The sequence below is a fragment of the Antechinus flavipes genome, chromosome 3, assembly GCF_016432865.1.
Source record: "Antechinus flavipes isolate AdamAnt ecotype Samford, QLD, Australia chromosome 3, AdamAnt_v2, whole genome shotgun sequence".
Lineage (NCBI taxonomy): Eukaryota > Metazoa > Chordata > Mammalia > Dasyuromorphia > Dasyuridae > Antechinus > Antechinus flavipes.
The window spans coordinates 348,173,063-348,186,685 of NC_067400.1; positions in this window are offsets into that span (position 1 = coordinate 348,173,063).

Consider the following 13,623-nt stretch of genomic DNA (forward strand, 5'->3'; position numbering starts at 1 on the left):
GAAGTTCTAAATTTGAAAGCCCTGACAATCTATGATATGCAAAGAGATTGTGATCCACATTGATGGAAAGGCACCCTCATACGCTGATAAAATCAGATATTTCTTCAAGGATCCACATAAGTCATATTGTTTGAACAGTTAAGTGTGATGAGAAGGAATACAAAGGCTTATTAAAGCCTTGGCTATTTTTTTAGTCATCCTTACAGGTACTTAGAAGCAGGCAGGACTGGTGTCTGAAGTTGAAGTTGGGTTTGTGCCTTTCCCTTCACCTCCCTTTGCCCTTGGCAGAAACTCTACTGACTGATCCTGCAGACTGATGGGAGTATTTACAATTTCCTCCAGGACCAGGAGCAACTTCATTCTATTTCTTAATCTGTGGCTCTCCCTGGGAACCTTGACTGACACATTCCCTTGATGGGCCTCTTACCCCTGCCCTGGCAAGCCCTAACTGCATCCTCACCTGGCAGCCATTTCATGATTTTGACACCCACCTGTGGGTGCCTCACCTGCCTTGGCATTTAAGGTTCTGCCCCTTGCCTCTCAAGGTTTCAAACAAAGAGTCTATCTCAGCCAAAGAAATCACCTTCCTCCTCAGAGGCAGGGAGCAGTGGAGCCAAGCCCAATCACAACTGTTCAGTAAATAAGCTGGAGCCTGGGCGAGTCGGCCTGACTGACTCCCTGGAGAAGATGGAATGCCAGTTTCTTGGCAATCACAGCTAGCTCTCTGGATCCTGGTATGGAAGCCAGCGAATGAGTTCATATCACTGACAAAAAGGGGAGACTGGTCATTCAAGGTGTATTTGTTTTGTATATATCCTGTATTTACTAACTTGTGAACCCATAGAATCTCCTTCTTAGAAGTAAGTTTCTTGAGGATAGAGATTGTAATACTTTCTTATTTGTTTCTCTGATGCTTAGAAAAAGTTCAATGCTAGTAGGAAAGAGTTCATTATGTCTTACTTTGGGGAGAGGATTAAGACCTGTAATCACTAGGGAAATTCTCTGTGTGGAAATTCCCTCCCCTTATGGGAGTACATAGACCTCATAATTTTTATGTATTGTCTGGGGACACTAAGATGATGTCTTAGGTACTTTGAGTCAATGTCAGGACTGAAACCCAGATCTTTTTGATTTTAAGACTAGGATTTCCCTGCCCCCCCCCCCCCATTCTGGTATTTACTTAACCTTCCATTAACAAAGTACTTCAAAATTATTAATTACTTAATTACTTATTCCATTCATTCATTCCCTCATTTACTGCATTTATTCACTCATTCACTATACCACTGCTTTTCTAGTTCTCTCTTATGGCGTTCTTAATTTAAAACCGTAAGAGTCATAAAACACATAGAAATTGATTTTTGGGGGTAGCATATTGACTTAGAAAACTTCAAATTAACATTATCTATGTTGTAATATGTCTATTTATTTTGTAAAACATTTCCCAATTGCCTTTTAATTTGGTTTGGACTCACTTGGGAGTTTTAGAGCAGAGAATTTGATATCTGTGACCAGACCAATGCAGAGGTAAAATATGTGATCTTGTATCAGAAGGGAGCTCTAACCTATGGAAGCATAATTTATGCCTTGGACCAGATTGTTGTTTGTTTATGACATCAGGAGGGGGATATCCTGATTTTCAAGTGAATTGTATTTATGTGACGCAAATTCACACTCTCCTCCAGAGTCAGGGGAGGACAGTGACAAGACAGAGGTCAGGATGATTGTCAATGATCTTGGATGCAGTAAGAGATCTTGGGCCATCTCTCAGTTTGTTGGAGGAATGCTCTAGAATCATTTAGCATGAAAGAAGCATGGGAAGATGTATTCACTGGTGCAGGGGAAAATAAAGAGAACTAGGGAAACAAAATAAATAAGTGCCAGAAGTAAAAATAAAGAAGGAACAATTAAAAAACAAACAAACAAACAAAAAAAACCAAAAAAAAAAACAAAACTGAATGCTAAGTAATTAAAATGACCACATTGGGCTCAGAGAAGAATTGAGAAAATTTATCTTTGAAGAATTGGAAAACTAATAGTATTATATTTAATATCAGATTGTGCTGGCTGGTTGGGCTGAACTCTTTCTTTTCTAATTCTTTTTAACAATTTTTGTTACAAAGAATGGTTTGCTGAGTAGGGGAGGGGAAGGATATATTCTGAAATGAAGGTGACATAAACATAAAAGCTGTCAACAAAAATAAGATAAAATGACAATTTGTATTTCTGTGGCATTTTATTTACAATAACTTTCTGAGGTATGAAATACAAGTATTATTTTCCTTATTTTACAGATAAGACTTATAGGTTAATTGGTATGTGTATTATCTGACCTGGCATATGATTCCAGGCCTTCTGCACATCCTATATGTGCAGAAACCTTTCACTAGGACTGATCTACCCAAATGCTATTATTCTTCCAAGCAGTCACTACCTTTGGGAGCTACCTATTTTATCTAATGATAATTTCATTACTCTAAATATCCTGGGGATTCTTCTTTTGGGAACTGATTTTCAGAGTCAATGAAATTAGTTCCATTCTTGATTGTTTAACTTTGTTTTGAAATCCCCAAAATATTCCCAGCTTGATCTCCTACCTAATTTACAAGATGTGACTTTTATCTCTTTCAAAGAAAAAAAAATTGCTCTTGTAGGACAAAAATTTATAATCATGAAGGATTTTGGAAAGATTATGACATAGGCTCTGATATTTATAGGATCACAGAAACAGAACTGAAAGGTACCTCAAGAGTCACATAGTATAGTCCACTCATTTTACATTTGAGGAAACAGTATCAGAGAGGCCAAATGAAAATGAAAAAAAAAAAAGTGAATTCACAACTAATGAAAATGAAATAAAATCATTTATTAGTTACTCTTTTGTATAACTATGTCAATAAAACTTATAATCTTATTAAAATGGAAAATATTTACAAAAATATAAATTGTACAGAATAACAGAACTGGAATATAATACTTAAAAAATCCTCAGAAAAAGGAATTTAACAAGCCATAAATGAACTTCCTAAGGGGAAAAAAACTCCCAAACTCCAGGATCAGATGGATTTGTAAACAAATACTATAAAACTAAAGAATAATTAATTCCAACAGTATGTAAATTGTTAGGAAAAAAAAGTAAACAAGGAGTACTACCAATTCCTACTATGATATGAATATAGTTTTGATATCTAAACCAAGGAGAGTCAAAACAGAAAAAGAAAAAGCAAATAATTTGGATGAAAGTACCATGAAGTCAAATCTTCTGGTTCTAAAACCAGATCTCTTTTCTCAAGCCTTATAGCATTTGCCCCAACTCCCCTCCTGGTCTGAATCAGAAGTTTAAAGAATGTTTGGAGCAATATGTTTAGAGCAATGACATTCTAGGTGGAAGAAGTACATAGACTGCCAAGGTGACTACTTTGAAGGGGACCACAACAGTCATTTGCATGTGAAAGTTCTTGGTCAAGGAGCCTATCATCGTGTTCTAGTCATGCTTTGAATTCATAAGCTTGCTTCATTGGACAAAAAGAAATGTGGCAATGGCTTGGATTTTATTCCACACAAAAGATGAAGACAATATCTGTGGTATCAACAATGAAGAGAAACTGAGGAGACTTGGTGCTGAAAGCAGGACATCTAGTGGTTGCCTTTGGGTGAAGGATGATGAGGGCACAGACTAGCAAGTCAAGGAGAGAGGGAATTTCTGTTTCCCCATGCCCACCCCCACTGCTGGGGCCAAGGACTGCTTCTGGGGCTTTTTGAGGCCTCTCCAGTTTGGAGATGGGGGAGAGGGATAGATGAGCAGTTCCCACTTGGAGTGGGGTCAGGAACCCTGAAAAAAGAAGTCAAGATAAAAAACAACTGGTCAGTAATGCCATGGAATTTAAAAGGACAGGGAGTGGGGGTGGGAAGGAGAGAGAGAGAGAGAGAGAGAGAGAGAGAGAGAGAGAGAGAGAGAGAGAGAGAGAGAGAGAGAGAGACAGACAGACACACACAGAGAGACAGAGACAGAGATGGAGATAGAGATAGAAACAGAGAGAAGAGACAGAGAGAAAGAGACAGAGACAGAGACAGAGAGAGAGAGTCAGAGAAAGAGATAGAGACAGAGAGACACAGACACACCCACAGAGAAAGAGACAGAAACAAAGAGAGGGTGGGGGTGGGGGAGAGAAAGAGATAGGGAGACAGAGATAGGGAAAGAAACAATCAGAGAGAAACTGAGAGTCAGAGACAGAGACAGATACATAGACAAAGAAATAGAGACAGAGATACACAAAGAGAGACAGAGAGAGTGCCTGAAGTGGAAGCAAAATCACAACAAAGAAGGAAGCTCACCCAAGTCCATGAGGTCAGGTCCTAAGGAGAGGCAAAGGCTAAGTTTCCTGGAAGTTAGGTCTCAATACTCAGGAAGTTACAGGAGTTCAAGATAGACAGATAGATCTCAGTAGGTGGAACCTGCTAGGCTCCTGTCATATGTGAATTTTAAACCCAGCCCAAGAGGCCTTGCCTTGCCCTTCAGTCTTACTTAAATTCTCTTAATTTGGATGGTTCTCGCCAGGATACTATCTATTGCAAATGCATGCAAGAGAAAGAGGTACCATAGAATATTGGAGTTGGAAGTAGTCCTTGAATCAGCTTTTTCCATTATTCTGAACTTGGTCCTCCTTCTACTTAGTCTTGATGTCTTTCCCCTAAGCCTTAAAGAACAATTTAAATTTAAATTATTGTTACAACATCCCTATAATCCATTCTCTTCTTGAAGGCCTCCACAGGCAGAAAACTCATAACCTATTGAGGTCATTCTATTTTCCAATAGTCAAATTTTGTGAACTGTGACAATTCAGTTTTCTCTCCTCCACCCCATCTCCCCTCCATTTCTTTTTTCTTTTTTTTCTTTTAAGTTTGTATTTTATTAACTTATTGTTATAAATAGCAGAATCAGGGGAAAATAAGGCCATTTTGGAGAAGCATAATACATTTTCATGGTGTTTTCTCTCTCTTTTTTTCTTTCTTTTCGTAAGGTAAAGATACTGTGGTTTTCACACAGTAATTAGTTCTGTGGACAAGCAGGCTAATTTACTATTGACCTAAATTCCCTCTGACTTGTCCTTATGTAGAAGGGTGAGAGATACCCTAACAATGGTGAGAGTCCCCGGCTGGTGTCACAGGTTTTGCTAAAGAATTTGCAGTCCCAGTCTGCAAGTGAGGTTTTTTGGCAAAAATGGGTTTATTTCACTGAAAAAACTCTTTCTCTCAGCAGGCTGCTTCCTCATTAGGAAAATAGCAAAGGTTTGGGTACAGAATATTGCTTTTTATTTAGCCTTCTATGGTTTGGGGCTAGGGAGCGATTAGAGGCTAATTTTCAAATCAATAAAACTAAAGTGATTCCCAGATTAATTGGAAGTGGGAGTTTCCTGTTGTAACCAAGTAGGAGGGTAGGGATCATTTTTAGGAATTTCCCCAGGCCAGGTAGCCCACCCTCCACAAAGATCAGGGGAATAGGGGAAACTAGGTGGCACAGTAGATAGATTGCCAGCCCTGAAGTCAGAGGACCCGAGTTCAAATGTGACCTCAGACATTTCCTAGCTGTGTGACCCTGGGTAAGTCACTTAACCCCAATTGTTTCAGCAAAAAAGAAAAAAAAAGATTCATTAAAGATCAGGGTGATATAATTCCTACTGCATCACTTTTAAAAATAGTACAAACAATGATCAGTACCTAGAAGCATAATATTATTATCCTTAAAACAGATATATCAAATGAATATAAATTTAAAAATATTATTAGATAAAATGACCTGGGACAAATTGTCAGTGATTTAATGTCTTCATCTAAATGTGTATACTTTATTTATTTTCTTATTAAAGTTTTTTATTTTTAAAACAAAAGCAAGGATACATTGACTCGTGAAAAACCTTGTGTTCTTATTCTGCAATCTCTCCCCCCCGCCTCATCCCTCCACTCTCTCCCCTAGATGGCATGTAATCCATTATATGTTTAATGCTCAATTTCTTTTTTTCATAAGGAACTGAGGATCTCTAGCATGTTATGTTACATCTAAAATTATCTTTATGATAGAATTGTCCTCAGGCTATCTTTCACATCAGCTTAAATTTATTTATCTATATTTGTGTATCTTTATAATAGAATACAATATCTCTTATATCTCTTAGTATATCTCCTATATCTTTTAGTATATCTTTTATAATAGAATATAAGCAGCATAAGGACAATTACTTAAAAAAAATTTTTTTTGTCACCGCATTCCCAATCCTTGGTATTGTATTTTGTGCATATTGTGGATTGAATAATTATTGAATTGTTTGGGAAGCATTGGTCCAGTGTGGGCTATGTACAATGACTGGATGATCTTTATAAGTTTAGATTTTATTCATTTTAATTTTCAATGCACATTTATGGTCCTACTACAGGATATCACAAGCACTGAGTTAAAAGCTGGGGTGATAAAAGACAAAAATGAAAGGAACTATTGTCCAGTGTGTAGTTTTGATGGGAAGGAGTGGCAAGGGTGAGCTACACCACATTCTGAGGAACCACAGCATGTAGATTTCTGTCCCTCAAAACTGATTCTTCATTTTCACAGTTGTCAGAGAGCCTTCCAGTGGGATGGAGAGGCTGGGAAATGAATAAAAGCAGAAAAACAAGAGCTTTCATACTTGTAGTTTCTATGATGTCTGAACTGATGAAGTTTAGGGTGAATACATGGAATGGAATGCTGTCAAGATGATTTGCATCCCTGGAAGACATCGGTGAGCCAATAAGAACTGTCACCCAGGCCAACGAAGCTCCTTCACTTTTTTGGATTATCTCTGAAGGAGGTAGGAACCAAGGAAACATGGATAGTTTCATCACTTTTGTGATGCTTTTTGGGATTCCTCTTCAACCTCTTCCCTCTCCTCTCCTCCATTCTTTTCCTTTGCTCCTCCAAACACAATTCTTTAGAAACACTTAAAGAAGGCACTCAAAGCACTAACCCATCCTGTCAGAGTTTCGGAAGACCTGGATTCTGTTGTTTGTGTTATTCACCTGTGTCAGATTCTGTCACCCCATTTAGAGTTTTCCTGGCAAAGATATTGGAGTGAGTCGCCATTTCCTTCTTTTGCCCATTTTACAGATGAGAAAACTGAAGCAAACCAGGTAGTATGACTTTCCCAGATTCACATAGTAAGTGTCTAAAGCCAGATTTGAACTTAGGTTTTCCTGACTCCAGACCCAGCTTTCTCTCTACTGTGCCACCTACAAACCTGGATTCTAGTCAAAGCTAAATAGAAACTTTCTATGTGACCTTGGCAGGTCCCTGAACTCTTTGGAATTTGGATTTCTCATATATAAGATGGGACAATAATGTTGGTCCTATATAATCACAGGATATTTTGAAAATAAATTAAGAAAATACATGTGAAAGGACTTTGAAAAATACAAAGCAACATAGAAGAAGAAATTATTAGTGTTTTTTTCTTTTTGTGGGTATGTCAATATGTTTTTAGGGTTACTCTTGATTTCCTAGAATTACATGTTATTGCTAGAAAGGAATTCAGAAGTCATTTAGTTCAACCTTGTGTGTATGTTTAGTTATTATATTCTTCAGTTTCAGTGTATAAATTCTCAAGAATTTATTTAACCAATTTTTGTATTTAACCAATATTTGTACAGTTGCTTTGTACAGTTGTTGCATGTTTACAGAAAAAGAAATCCTTGAAGGGCCATGTACTAAATACTCTGAAATATCAGCCAATAGCATTAGGAAGAAGAGACTTGTCATTTGGCCTATCTTACTTTAATAAGCATTGCTGTCTAATTAACGACATCTACATGAATTAGAGGTATAACAGCTCAGGGATATTAATCAGAGCCTAGGATAACAGTCTTGTAAAGTGAGGCCTGTTAAAGACAAAGGTTGCAGAGAGCAAATGTGGCCAAAAATCAAGCTAGGATTAATTGTGAAGTCCAAATGATAATATCCAGGAAACAATGGTTCATTTTAGAAAAGGAATATTTGGAGAGCCATAATAGCAAAAACAAAAACAATAAATTCCACTCTTTATCCTCCTTTAAAAAAAATCTGGCTAATCCATGATTAATCAAGAATTTACATTTCTGTGCAGGTAACACTCATCTTGAGGAGTTACTACTTCAATTAAATTACTCTATTCCTTTGAGAACTTGGGGGTAATATAAGATTAGAACATTTCCTTGGCTTGGGAAATTTTAAGCACCTTAAGTAATTAATGTGGAAAAATAATCACATTGAATATTTCAGGGACATTCCTGGGGGAAAAAATTTAATACAGGAGCATGGTTGATGTTATATATAGCTAGAGTTTATAGTTTTTTATGATATGAGCTTGAGGGGCATTATGAAGAGCTCTCACACCCAAAATATCTTTCACCTTTTCTCTATAGACCTCAAAGTTTCAGAATTGAAAGGACTCTTAGAGATCATCTAGTTCAACCTCTTATTTTATATTTGGGGAGACTGAAATATAGGGGATTGAGTTACTTGTCCAAAGTCAGACATCTGGTCATTAGAAGAACATCATATTAACTGAGATTCCACTCAAGGTCTATAAGTCATTTCAACCATTAAGATATCCCAACTTACAAAAGAAGAGGGGGTATATCTTGGAGCAATCCTGTAGGAAATATCCTTTTGGACCATAAAAGTAGTAACTGAAGGTAGAAGTCTAGGAGAGAAAGATGTGAGAAGAGAAGATAGCTGGGAAGACTTTAAAAATAAGTTCTGCCCTTGTCATAACTTTTTTTTACTTAGGAATTAAAATGGAGAAATAGGCAAAAAACAAAAAAAAAACAAAAACAAAAACAAAAAACCCCCCAGCATTCTTAGTTTACAGGATTTAGAGTCAGGAAGCATACTGGAGATAAACTAGTCCTGAGGTTCTTAACTGGGAGTCCATAAACAGATTTTAAGAGGAATATGAACTTGTATAGGTCAAAAAAAGTTCATATTCCCCTTAAAATCTGTTTTAGAAGAAAACAATTTGATTTTGCTTACCAGATTGATGACGTTTTAAAATTTGTAGCTTTTTATTTACAAAACATATGCATGGGTAATTTTTCAATATTGACCCTTGCAAAATCTTGTGTTCCAATTTTTCCCCTCCTTCCCCCTACCCCTTCCCCTAGATGGCAGGTAGTCCAATACATGTTAAATATGTGAAAGTATATGTTAAATCCAATATATTTATACATATTTGTACAGTTATCTTGTTGCACAAGAAAAATCAGTTCTAGAAAGAAAGAAAAAACTGAGAAGGAAAACAAAAATGCAAGCAAACAATAACAGAAAGAATGGAAATGCTATGTTGTGGTCCACACTCATTTCCCATAGTTCTCTCTCTGGATGTAGCTGATTCTTTTCATTACTGAACAATTGGAACTAGTTTGAATCATCTCATTGTTGAAGAGGGCCATGTCCATCAGAATTGATCATCGTATAGTCTTGTTGTTGCCATATATAATGATCTCCTGGTTCTGCTCATTTCACTTAGCATCAATTCATATAACTCTCTCCAAGCCTTTCTGAAATCATCCTGCTGGTCATTCCAGATTGATTTTTGATTCCAATTATTTTGACTGAATTAGGATTTTTCTATGGGTCTAATAAAAATCATCTTATTTATTGTTGTTTTTGATGAGCTCCTACTGTTGGCTCATTTTACATCATATAACATAGCTCCTCTTTATGGTCTAAGAAAACTGTCCATAATTCACAGCCAGTTCGCAGGCTGATGTAATTGATTATTGGCTTTCATCTTTTTTTTCTTTCTTCTGATCAGCTCTATTATTATCATCTTCCAGAATTGGAAAGCAGCCCTAGTAAAAGGTTTTAGAGGTTGAGGAAGGTATGGGAGAAATTGAATATAAAATGGTTATTCTGTATACTTTGGGGGATGCCTGCTTTGGCAAAAGTCACTTCTCTAGTACATCAGAATAGTCAGAAATCATGGTATAATGAAATCAAATAAATGACTGGTCATTGGAAGAGCATCATACGAAATGAAATTTTACTCAAGATCCAAAAAGCATTTCAGCCATTAAGATATCCTTATTTACAAAAGAAGGGATATATCTTGGGGGATTAGTAAGCAATTCCTGTGGGAAATACCCTTTTGGCCCACAAGAGAAACAAAATAAAGGTAGAAGGCCAGGAAAAAGAGGAGTGAGAAGAAAAGAGAGCTAGGAAGACTCCAAAGAAGTCAAATGATGTGACTTCAAAACCTGACTATCACCTCATAACTATGTGAACACAAGCAATGTTTGACTCATGTTGATAATTCATAAAATGGGGTGGGGTGGGGTTAAACCTCCCCAAAGATATAAAAAAAAATGAGAAGTACCCATATACATATAAATATTTTTAGCACCTTTTTGAGGTATCAAAAAACTGGCAGTACTCACAATTTTCAAATTTTTCATTATTGTTGCATTTGTTAATGGTCTTCTTTCACCAGTGATCTCTGATGTTACTATTGTAATTGTTTGTGGAGCATCATCGACTGTGCCTTAAAATGGGGAACTTAAATGTGTGCATTCTGAATGCTGCAGTGACTGTCCATTCTTCATATTTCCTCTTCTCCTTGGAACTCCTTATTCCCTGAGATGCAACAGTATTGAAATGAAGCCAATTAATAACTCTACAACAATCTCTATATTTCTAAAAGAAAGGAAAAATTAATCAATGAAGCAAACTTCACTTTTGTCTTATTTTAAGAAATTGCCATAGTCACTCCAATCTTCAACATTGAGATGAGGCTGTCTGCCACCAAAAATAGTATGAACTTAAGGCTTAGATGATGGTTAGCATTTTTTTTTAACAATGAAGTATTTTTAATTAAGTTATGTACATTTTAAAAGATATATTACTGCATACTAACAGACTATTATAGCATAATATAAGCATAACTTTTATATGCACTGAAAGACCAAAAAATATGTGTGTCTTGCTTTATTGCAGTAATCTGGAACCAAAGTTATAAAATCTCCAATGTATGTCAATAATGATGAAGGGGAGAATTTCAGAGAAATCTGAGAAGACTTGTATGACAGATGCAAAATGAAATGAGCAGAATTTAAAAAAAAAAAACAATTTACACAATAACAACATTGAAAAGACAAAAACTTTGAAAGACTTGACAACTTTGGTCAACATAATGATTGACCATAATTCCAAAGGACTGATGAGGGAGCATGTTACCCACATCCTGGATTCATGGAACAAAATGAAACATTTTTTTTTTTTGGACCTGGCTAATGTGGAGATGGTGTTTTTCTTGATTATATATTTGTTATAAGAGTATATATATATATATATATATATATATATATTATGGAGAAAGTGAGAAGGGAGAAAATAGATTTTTGGTTACTAAAAATTTTTAATTAAAAAAAAGAAAAAGAATATATGATACTAAAAGTCCCTTCCAAAATGATATTCACGATTCTATAATTAGGACATGGAAGGAATGATATGTTTTAATTCCTAAAATATATTTTTACTTAGTGTGTAAATTTTTTAATGGTGGAGACTGATTCCGTGACAGCACTTGTCAGAGGGTTAAGACATAATGTGGAGTCAATACATTTAAAAAAAATAATCACTGTGAAAAAACCAACTGAATTTTATTTTATTCTTGTTTTCTTTGAATATTTCAGCAGGTTCACAGGAATTGATACTAAATCCTTAAAGAAGTCTTGTGTAAAATGGAGGGCTCTTTTACTTGAAAAGGCTTGAGTGAATAAATAGATGAAGGGATGAGTTTGAAGGAGTAAAAGAGGATCAGTTGTAGAGTATACAGTCATATTTGCACATCCTTTTTAAAGGACAATTAAGAATTGGAATAAGGGAAAAGGGAGGATGCAAAGACTGAGCTCTGGACTCACAACTTAGAGTTAAAGAAGCTAAAAGCTGGTTGGGGCATTTTGTGCTGAACACACAGGAGTGAAGCAATACTCATTGTGAAGTATTCTTTAGAAACAGCTGACTATCAGCTAGAAGGGATGGACCTTTAAGCCCAGAACAAAGCCTGGGACAGCCTGTGGGCAAGAGAAAAAAAATCAGGCAAACATTGAGAGAAATGGAACACTTATTACTAATTCTGTTTATATGTAGAAAGTAGAAGTTAATCACTTCATATGCTGCTATATAAATAAACAATAAAAAAATAAAATAACTACATGGCAGGACTTACTCTTACCTCTCTAACTTAGAATTATCTGAAGTAATTACATATTCTGTTTACTGTAGAAATTAAACAGTTCCTATGCTGCTCTGTAAATAAACAATTACAAAAGCATTTAAAAGGCACATGGCAGGACATAATCTTATCTCCTTAACTTATACTTAGGGCATAGTAGTATCAGGCCTGGATTCCAGTCAGAAGAATTCCAGATTGCTCTCCAGAATGGTTGGATTGTTCACAAGTTACCAATAATGAATTTGTGTCTCAAAGTTATCAATAATGAATTAGTGTCCCAATCTTTCCACATCACCTCCAATATTTGTCACTTTTTTAGCCAATCTGGTAGATATAAAATGATATCTCAAGGTTGTTTTAACTTGCATTTCTCTAATCAATAATGATTTAGAACATTTTTTCATATAACTATAAATTGTTTTAATTTCTTCATATCCTTTGACCATTTATTAGTTGGGGACTGATTCATACAAGTTTTTTTAAAAAATATATTTTAGATATGAGCTCTTTATTTGTTAAACTGTTTATAAAATTTCCCCCCAATTTTCTTTTTTGATTTTGATCTTAGCTATATTTATTTGTATAGAATATGCAAATTTGTATATATACAAAATTGTATATAGAAAGAAAGCGAAATACTGAGAGAGAGAAAGAAAGAGAAAGAAAGAAAGAAGGAAAGAAAAAAAGTTTTCTCTGTGGCTGCACCACTCAAGACATTCTTTCTGACTATACCTTTACTCAAGCTTTTGGCAAAATATAACATGGGGCTAAGACAGAAACCCAATTGACTAATTGACATCAGTGACTACTCTTTAGTTCTAAGCATTCAACCAATTCCAAATCTATCAAGCTCATCTCTCTCCATGATTTTCTCAAAGAAGTGCTTAAAAAGACTTGTTTAAATGATTTGCTAAAATATGAGTAAATTATATCGGCACCTTCTCCCAATTTACCAAGTTAATAATCCTGTAAAAAGGGAAATAAGATTACTTTTATAGGCTCTGTTCCTGATGAAGATAAACTGACTTATCACTATTTACTTTTCTGCATATCCATTGACAATCTTTTTAATAACATTTTTTAAATGCAGCTAGGACTCATATTGACATTTACTAATCTACAATTAGTGTACTCCATCATTCATTTCCCTTTTCTGAATGCCAGAAAAATATCTGCCCTTCTGTGTAATGACCACGTGTTTAAAGTCAGCCGGAGTCAGGAATTCAGGTTAAGGGAAAAATCTTCAATATTTATTGAAGTGAAGAGGTGAATAAAGATTGCTATAGCAAATATAGGCAAGAAAGATTGCGATAGCAAATATAGGCAGTTGCGACAGGAAGCGAGCTAAGAGAGAGCGACGTGAGCTGAGCCAACAGTGGAGCCAACT